We start from the raw sequence: 9,903 nt of genomic DNA, 5'->3' as shown, positions 1-9,903 counted from the left end.
AAATGTTGTCCTTGTAAAATAGTAGTAATAGTAATAAGTATGATTATATTACCTAACAGTTACTGAGCTGTTACCTGTGCCAGGAACAGTTCAAAACTCTTTGCATGGATTTCATTTAAGCATGGCAGTACTGTCCTGTGAGAGAACTACTTCTCTCTCTCCATTTTGTTGATGAGGAAATTGAGGCACAGAGAGGCTGAGCGACAGCTAAGTGACAGAGTGAAAGTCAAATTCAAACCCAAGTTGAGCTGAATCTCAAGGTCATGGTCATTCTATTCAAGTAAATTGTTCTTTCGTTACTGTGTTAAGAAGAGCTAATGCTAATATATAATGTTCTTTCTCCAGAAGGAAACAAAATATTTGTTTTAGAGCAATAGGAATAGCATGCTATTGAATGTTTTCAATCACAGGAACAATTATTTATTTTGTAACGGTAAAACTACAGTTTCCTGAAAACTCCTCTTGCTTTCATAGGACTGCCCTCCACTTGGACTGTGCCAATGGCCATTCAGCGGTGGTCACTCTGCTCCGGGAGAGAAAATGCCTGCTTAACCTCTGTGACAATGAAAACAGGACAACACTGATGAAGGTATGGGGAAGCCAACCGTGTCCACACGAGGTGGATGTGATTTAACTACTGAGACTAAAAGTGAATTCATCTCATTTAGATATAGCAAACCGGTGAAGCTTGTGTACTGTTTACTTTGAATTCCTAGAATTTACACTCTGTTTCTTGGCGCAACACTGACATGCCATAGAATGCCAAGAAGAGGAGTGTGTGACTCTTCTGCTGGAGCATGGTGCCGACCCAAATGTCATGGACATCTGTGGGAACACCGCTCTCCACTATGCTGTCTTTTGCCAGAATATCACTTGCAGCAAAGCTGCTTTCCTGCGAGGCCAATATAGAAGCCAGGAACAAGGTATATCTCAACTAACTTTATTTACAAAATATTTGCAAAGCATTTTTTTAACTGCTGCTGCTGTTGCTGCTGCTGAGTCACTTCAGTCGTGTCCGACTCTGTGCGACCCCATAGACAAAAGCCAACCAGGCTCCCTTGTCCCTGGGATTCTCCAGGCAGGAACACTGGAGTGGGTTGCCATTTCCTTCTCCAATGCATGAACGTGGAAAGTGAAAGTGAAGTTGCTCAGCTGTGTCCGACTCTTTGTGACTCCATGAACTTCAGCCTACCAGGCTCCTCCATCCATGGGATTTTCTAGGCAAGAGTAGAAGTGTTTTATTTCTAACTATGTAAATAGGTAAACTGAATAGTGTCCATCAAGTCCTGTTACCATAGAAACAACTCCAAAGCCACTGCAGAGGGAAAAATGTTGGAGCCCACAGAGAAGGCAAAGCTCTGTCTCCCAACCAATTGTCTACCCCAGAAGGAAGATTTCCCCTCAGAACGTGCCCTGGAGTGGGTGGTAGACTAAAGGCCCACAAATGATGAAGACTTGGAGGGGAGTGAAGTGATGTGAAGAGTGGCTGCTTCCAGGGGTTCAAAGAATGGGTACCCCTGGGGGTGGGTAGGAGGAGGAAGGAGACCCAGTGTCCATGAGGGGGAGCTGGGTAAGTGCAAGTGGGCCTGGGAGGCAGCAGGCCTGGAGCCCTGAGCCCTCCAGGACCCCGGTTCTGAGATTCGTCCAAGAGGGTCAGGTCATGTTTGACCCCCAGCAAGGGTGTTCACTTGTGCTGGTGACTGCTTGGTTCATGATGTACACCTCAGGGTCTCTTGCGCTCAGCCCCGGGGAGCTGCTTGGTGGGGTTGCAGCTGTGTGTGTGGAGCTGGTGATGGTGAAGCTGCCCCTCCTGCTTTCTCCAGGACACACGTGACATCCTGCAGCTGCATCCCCGCCAGGAACTCCCTCCACTCTCACAGGTGGGTTCAGTTTTCCTTCTTTGGAAGCTCCAGCCTTCCCTGAGTGAAAGTGTTTTGAAAAAACCAAATTGTCTAAGATTTCACTTTAAATTATGATATTTCTCAAGCATTAGAGAATAAAGCATTCCTTTATGCGTTTATGGCTGGTATTCATGATAACAGTGCACTTGTTAAAGGTAAAACATTTTCCACATATTTTCCCCCACTTAAGGCTTTTTTTTTTTTTTTTTGTAATCAGTCTAAAATAACACAGTAAAGCAAAATTTGTCTCAGTAGACTTTGTCTTAAAATTCAACATAACGAAAGCATTTTAAAACATATTAGAAATCTTGCTGCTGTTCACAAATTCCCATTTTATGAAAAATGGTTTATATAAACACAGTTTCTCTCTCATTGCCCAAGTTTTAAGAGTGTAAAAGGAAAGGAAAAGGAGCAAGCAAGTGAAAAGTGCAAGTCAAGCTGGAATTTTGGCAGTTGGGAAATGCCAAGAAGAGGATTTATTTATTTTAATATTTATTTATTTGGCTGAGCTGGGCTTCGTTTCTGCATGCAGGATCTAGTTTCCTGACCAGGGGTCAAACCCAGGCCCTCTTTCCTGGGAACACTGAGACCCAGTCACAGGACCACCACGGAAGTCCTGAGATTTTGGTTTGTGCTTTTTATTCCCTTCAGTTTATATATTTCTTATATGCTTTTCAGTTTTCTTGGATAATAGTTGTCATTTTGAAAAAGATTGTGAGTGAATTGTAAACTTGCCTAGGTGCCAGTTTTAAGAAGACTGATCAAAACAGACTGACAGTGAACAGGTGGTGATTAAGTGGGAATTAATAGAGAAGAACAAATAACTACCTGATATTATCCTATTCTGGCAGAACCATCCACTTAGATAAGAGTCTAGACTCTGCTCTCACATCTAGAATGTCCTGATGGGAAGGAAGTAGGGGGTTTATAAATAATGAGATCAGGTTGCCTTTTGTGTTTACTGGTCCCTGTTCTACCACTGTTTACCCAGGAAATTTTTAAAAATTGCAGTTTTAATAACTCTTGCATTTCTCTGATAATGAGTGATGTTGAGCATCTTTTCATGTGTTTGTTAGCCATCTGTATGTCTTCTTTGGAGAAATGTCTATTTAGTTCTTTGGCCCATTTTTTGATTGGGTCATTTATTTTTCTGGTGTTGAGCTGTAGGAGTTGCTTGTATATTTTTGAGATTAGTTGTTTGTCAGTTGCTTCATTTGCTATTATTTTCTCCCATTCTGAAGGCTGTCTTTTCACCTTGCTAATAGTTTCCTTTGATGTGCAGAACCTTTTAAGGTTAATTAGGTCCCATTTGTTTATTTTTGCTTTTATTTCCAATATTCTGGAGGTGGGTCATAGAGGATCCTGCTGTGATGAATGTCAGAGAGTGTTTTGCCTATGTTCTCCTCTAGGAGTTTTATAGTTTCTGGTCTTACGTTGAGATCTTTAATCCACATGAAAAGATGCTCAACATCACTCATTATCAGAGAAATGCAAATCAAAACCACTATGAGGTACCATTTCACACCAGTCAGAATGGCTGCGATCCAAAAGTCTACAAATAATAAATGCTGGAGAGGGTGTGGAGAAATGGGAACCCTCTTACACTGTTGGTGGGAATGCAAACTAGTACAGCCACTATGGAGAACAGTGTGGAGATTCCTTAAAAAACTGGAAATAGAACTGCCTTATGATCCAGCAATCCCACTGCTGGGCATACACACTGAAGAAACCAGAAGGGAAAGAGACACGTGTACCCCAATGTTCATCGCAGCAGTGTTTATAATAGCCAGGACATGGAAGCAACCTAGATGTCCATCAGCAGATGAATGGATAAGAAAGCTGTGGTACATATACACAATGGAGTATTACTCAGCCATTAAAAAGAATACATTTGAATCAGTTCTAATGAGGTGGATGAAACTGGAGCCTATTATACAGAGTGAAGTAAGCCAGAAGGAAAAACATAAATACAGTATACTAACGCATATATATGGAATTTAGAAAGATGGTAACAATAACCTGGTGTACGAGACAGCAAAAGAGACACTGATGTATAGAACAGTCTTATGGACTCTGTGGGAGAGGGAGAGGGTGGGAAGATTTGGGAGAGTGACATTGAAACATGTAGAATATCATGTAAGAAACGAGTTGCCAGTCCAGGTTCGATGCGCGATACTGGATGCTTGGGGCTGGTGCACTGGGACGACCCAGAGGGATGGTGTGGGGAGGGAGGAGGGAGGAGGGTTCAGGATGGGGAACACATGTATGCCTGTGGCGAATTCATTTTGATATTTGGCAAAACTAATACAATTATGTAAAGTTTAAAAATAAAATAAAATTTAAAAAAATAATAATAACTCTTGCCTCTTACACTTTTCTTTTTTATTCAAACCTTCACATAAGAGAAGGAATTGGCCGTGTGAGTAAGAGATGAAACTGGAGTGGTTGCTGCACTAACTCTCAGCTATATTCTGCTGGTGAACCACAATTATTTGGGAAAACATATTTTAAAAATTTATAAGCTTAGGCTGTTCACTGTAGATTTTGACTGAGTAAATCAAGGAACACTTGGACGTGTGCATTTAGAACTATTCCCTTGAGATTCTGATCCAATCCTTGATGAATAACTATGGAGTGAATACATGTAATTTCTCAATGCACCCTTCATAAAAGAAAGTAGTCTCCTGAAGCGTTGGAGTTTGATCAATGCTAGCTACTTCCATCAGCTCCCTCGTTTCCAACAATATTAGCCTGACTTTTTCTATGCTCCTGTGCTTGAGACACTAAAAGGAGTATCTTTGGCAATATCTATGGGCTTGAACGATAACTCCTTTTCCTTCCAACCACTCATCATTCAGTGACACTCCTAGAGTCTTTAGCGATTTGCTCATGGTGAAGTCACTTCTCTGTAGAGTCTGGTCCTTTAAGGATTTTGCACCTTCACTTATCATCCAGGTCATTAGGTCAACAGATGTTTGTTACCAGCAGGGTTTTCCTGACTGCAGTAATAGTAACTCATGAGCCTTTTTTGGTGTCAGCTTCAGGACAGACTCTTGCCATGTGTCTGTTAGAATTGCTGATCCCTGGCATAAGCAGATGAGAGCTTTAAAACCCGTGAAGTTAGTAACAGTACAGAGGGGAATTGTTTTAAGCATTTATTTTCAGCAGGCTTGGAAACTCATGATCCATTTTATTAACAATCTAGAAGAATTCTAGAGATAGATTGTAGTTTCAACAGGCAGTGGAAACATTCTTGACTGTGAATTATGAGTCTTTTTAATATAATTTATGTTTAATTGAATTATGAGTCTTAATAGCTGTATTTATTACATATTGGGACCCACGTTTTCTGTGAAACATATGATACTAAGGAAAGGAAAGGTTTCAAATACAAATATTTGCTTTATACACACCTGTTTGGAAACAGCAAACATAAAACCAAAAGTGGGCCATAAACCAGACACAGCCCTTGGATATGTTTAGTTTACCTCCATATATTGAGTCAACATTTCAAATTTAGGAGGCTCATGCAGAAGTTCAGGCTTTTCCAAGGACCATATTTGGACCCCCTTGAGCCCATCCTACTGTTTGGTCTGCGTGCAGAGGCCACCCCTCCTGTGTGGGACATGTGTTTTCGGGGTTACTGGTCTCACCTGGCTTTTTCACTTACTCAGGTCATCAGCTTTCCATCCATAAGCATTTAAGTTTCCAATTTTTGATTGATAGTTTATTTTGATAGATATTTGAAGATTTTAAAGATAGTCTAATTAATCTATAATTGATTTCATATTTTAACAAATCTCTTAAGAATGGGATTGAATTTTTCAAATTAGAATTTTTAAGTTGGTTGTGGTGATTTTGCACTGACTAACTCTCACAAACACACAAGATTATAAGAGACACCGCAGGGAGAGCTGGTGAAGGAGCAACTCCCTGAGAAAATGTTGAGCATGTATTTATTGGTAATTTTATGTTGCAATCTTCAAGAGCAGTAAAGCAAGACAGACACCAAAACTCTAGGATTTTGGAAGCTTCCTCCTGGTGGTCTGGAGGTAATCACATGAGAGTCATCAAGCAGGGTCTTGGAAGATAAGGTGGGGAGGGTGCTCATTCTGCATGCAGTTAGCATCTAGCTAATGCTGACCTCTCAGCCAGAACGTCTAATTTAAGGAAGGGAGGTGGAAAGAGCAAGCAAGGAAGAGAGAATGAGTAAGATTAAATTCCACGAGATATTTCTGAGAAAGCAGTAAAACAGGGTTCCCACAGTTGACTTTTTGAAAAAGAAAAAAAAAAAGTTTCTCTCTTTGCCTGTTCATGTTAGAGAATAATATTCCCACTGGAATGTCTGTAAACCTTTTGAGTTTACTCATGGTCATCCTTGGATAGGTTATGCATGCTACAAATAGTATTATATATTTCTGCCTCAGAATTGTCCCTAAAATATGCAGTTGATACAGTTGCTAAATGATACCCGCACCCCCTGTATTGGGAGCTTGACACTTAGCCACTGGACCACCAGGGAAGGCCCAGAGGAGGAGCATATTAAAGAGAAAGAAGATGCACAGGGCAATGAGGAGGGGGCTTTCTTTCATTTACTTTCTGACTTTTATTTTTAAGGTCAGAGAATCTATTGCATGATTTTAATTTCAGTTTAGAAATAGGTTAACTGTATACATTAGAAATGGTTTTCCCTGTTTTACAGGATGACCTGACATCACTGTTACTTGCGATATGTGAAAGGAGAGGGCAAATGGTGGAGTTTTTAGTAAAGAAAGAAGAAAATATACATGCGGTTGATAAGATGAAAAGGTGCCATTTTTCTTTTTCTTTTTAAAACCCTTAGTGTTGTTCTAGGATGATAATATCAAGAGTAAATGAATAAGAGGGTTCATTTGTGCTGTACTTAAGTAGAAAGTCAGTTATTCTGACTGGGAATCATGAACAATATATAGCAGGAATGTATAGCTTGATTTATATTCCTTTAAAGTATTGACCTATGTCATACGCAACCTCTTTTTGTTTGGTTGTTGATATTTTAATAGCTGAGGTATTTCAAATTAGTTTTATTAGCTTTGTGAAATATGAATTCTGCTTTTTAATTTGCCTCATGACAGTATCGAGTTTCTTAATTCTTTTAAAAGAATTCTTTAACCTCTACTTTGTATGTATATATTTTTATAAGATGCATAGTAAACCTAAAAGACTTGCTTTTGTCTTTTGGATAACTCTTTGTTTTAAATTACTTTGTTTGAAGAATGCTGATGTTACTAGGTTACAAAAGAGTCAGATACAACACAGCGACTAAATAACAACAGCCACAAAAAGGTGTTTATTATTCACGGTCACCAGATCCTGTGGGCTCATCAGTTTTTATCCTTTCTCATTTCAGTACATTTTGATATTTTCATTTTTAATGAAGGTAGAAGCAAGAAAGATAGCTTTGATCAGATAAACAGTTTCTTTAACAAAGACATGTCAGAGGCGAATGATACAGATGAAAATGATGGGCTTTAGATTCAGGCTAGGTTCAATTCCAAGGTTTCCTACTGATTAGGGTTATCATCAGCAAATAAGTTTCCTGATACAAAAGGCAAATAGTAATGCATCTTTCAAAGATGCCTGTGTGTAAGAAAGATTTAATATATAGTATTTCATGTTTAGCGCCTAGCACATGCTTGTCCACATCATTAACTGCCACCATGACTATTTTTATTCCCATTATTATCAATATTTTTTTTATTTAAACCTGCAAGTAGCCTTTCCTTAACCCAACCTCTAGCTGACTTTGAAGCCAAATATATCAGACTAAGGAGGAAATAGGGAATTTATCCCTTAATTTGTCATCTGCCTCAGATAAGTGACCTCAGCATCATTTTTGTCCATCAAGGACTTTATTATTTTTTTAAAAAAAACATTTATTTTGCTATGTGGGGTCCTAGTTGTGGGAACTCTTAGTTGCAGCATATGAGATCAAGTTCCCTCACCAGGGATGGGACCTAGGCCCCCTGCATTGGGAGCCTGGAGTCTTAGCCACTGGCCCACCAGGGAAGTCCCCATCAGGGACTTTTGAAATACTAAGTGCTGCTGCCTGGCATCCCAGTGGGACAGGAGGCTTCTTTTCCGTCCCTTCATTTTAGCCTTGGAGGTAATTTGCAAAGATGAACACTTGATCCTGTAAATGGTCAGTTCTTCATAAAAGGGCAAGACATTCACTTGGTAAAGCATATCAAATTAACTGTTTAAGTAAGTCAACTCAACTTCCTGAGGCTGAAGTCATCTCTCTGTTGTTTTAGAACAGCCCTCATGCTTGCTGTCAAGTATGAATCAATAAATGTCGTCAGATTTCTTCTTCAACAAGGTGCTGACATCTTTTCTCAAGATGTTTTTGGATGGACTGCAGAAGAATATGCTGTTATTAGTGGTTTTAATATGTAAGTGTTCACATTAAAATGCCAATTCTCACTAAACTGCAGCCAAAAATAATTTTAACTGTTACTTGCTACATGACCAGTGAGAGTTCCAGTTTGGTGCAGGCAGTTTGGAGAATGGTAGTGAGATGTTACCCCTCAAGAGCTGAAAGCCAAGCAAGGGCTAATTAGTGACTCTTGGCTGTGGGCTTGGGGTGCTTATCTCAGGACATGTAGACCTTGATCCTTAGAAAGCTGGACATTAGCTATTTCATTCCAAGTGTGACCTCTTGGTATGGCGTATGAACAGTGTCACAGTTGTGATATTTCTAACTAGTTCTTTGGGTCTTGAAATATTTATTTCAGCAGCAAATCCTATTTTCCCTTGAGAGCTTGCCTCTCTATACACTTCCGCTTGAATTTTCCAAGAAGCCGGAGGATTCCCTAAGATCAATGAAACAGTCCTCTTCCACAAGTCATTTGAAGGGGAGAAAATAGTTCCTTCTCATTATTCTGTTTCTTGCATTGATTCTACTGTGCAGCACTGCTGCTACAGCTGGTCTTGACAGGGTCTGCTTGGCAGCTGGATCTGGAGTCTGGATGTGGCTCTATAAAGACCTTTAATAAAATTATTTTAAAAGGAAAAAAAAAAAAAAAACTCATCCTTCAGAGGGCTCACGATTGACCTTTTCTCCCAGGCTGCTCCTCTGGGTCCAGGTTCCCCAGCCTTTAAAGTGATGCACACGTCAACTTCAAGTGAGAGCTCCTTTGTTCTCATATGTATGCTTGTCACCTAGTCACTGATGCGAACAAAGCTCCAGCACCCAGTTTGGGCAGCTGGGCCACCTAGCTTCACCCCTCATTCAGAGACCTTATGTGGAGCCCACATGGAGCCTATATCTTCACGATGAGGTGCCCTTGAGGCTCTTATTTATCTTTTCTTCTAGCAGATGTCAGGGGGGACCATTTTAGGCTGTCAGAGAGGGTCAAGTGCTCCTGCAGGGATTGAGCAGACTTCCCTTTCTCCTTTGTATCTAGACTTGAACCTCAAGGTGGCTTTCTGCCCTGTGGGGGCACCTTTTCTTAGGTCACAGGTTCCCTTTCATCCTTCCAAGAGTAGTGGATGCCAGCTTGCCTGAGATTCCCTAATTATGCTTGGCCCCTCATGGGATCTCTTTCCTGTAATAATGAAAATCTTCCAATGGATTTCTGCCTGCCTCCACCTTAAATGTTTTCAGAATCTGCCCCATAAGGAACCCATTCAGCAGAAATCCCTAAATCTCAAGTAAGATAGTTGGAATTCAGAAAGGCAAGCCCTGTCTAGAACTTGCCAGTACCCACGGTAAGAGTAGGGATATGTCTTCCAAGTGAATTGGAGAGGAACATGGAGATTAAACATCACTGTCAGAAAGATCTGCTGGTTCAGAGTTTGAGTAGGTAGAGAAGGAAGAATAGTGGTCCAGGCCAGGTCTTGATTGTGATTAGTTTTCTGCTCTTTGTGTAATTAGCTGCAATAATGGGAGATCGTTATGTTCTCTAATGTAGTGAATTCATAAATAAATTTAGGTACACATTATCTAAAAGCTGAGATTCCC

The 9,903-nt window shown here is 40.3% G+C and overlaps 1 long non-coding RNA gene across 1 annotated transcript; it reads left to right on the top strand.

Annotated features, from left to right (window-relative positions):
• Positions 1-466: 466 nt before the first annotated feature.
• LOC147342672 (uncharacterized) lies at positions 467-8,368 on the top strand. The gene is made up of 5 exons (XR_015157684.1): positions 467-589; positions 717-923; positions 1,824-1,880; positions 6,604-6,710; positions 8,195-8,368. It is a non-coding gene; the product is annotated as an uncharacterized LOC147342672 (long non-coding RNA).
• The last annotated feature ends 1,535 nt before the right edge of the window (positions 8,369-9,903 follow it).

Source organism: Bos grunniens, chromosome 29 (assembly GCF_055505025.1).
Source record: "Bos grunniens cultivar Pamir isolate PY7600 chromosome 29, Bosgru_T2T1.0, whole genome shotgun sequence".
Taxonomy (NCBI): domain Eukaryota; kingdom Metazoa; phylum Chordata; class Mammalia; order Artiodactyla; family Bovidae; genus Bos; species Bos grunniens.
The sequence above is the reverse complement of the archived record's forward strand: the minus strand, read 5'-3'. Positions and strand labels throughout refer to the sequence as shown.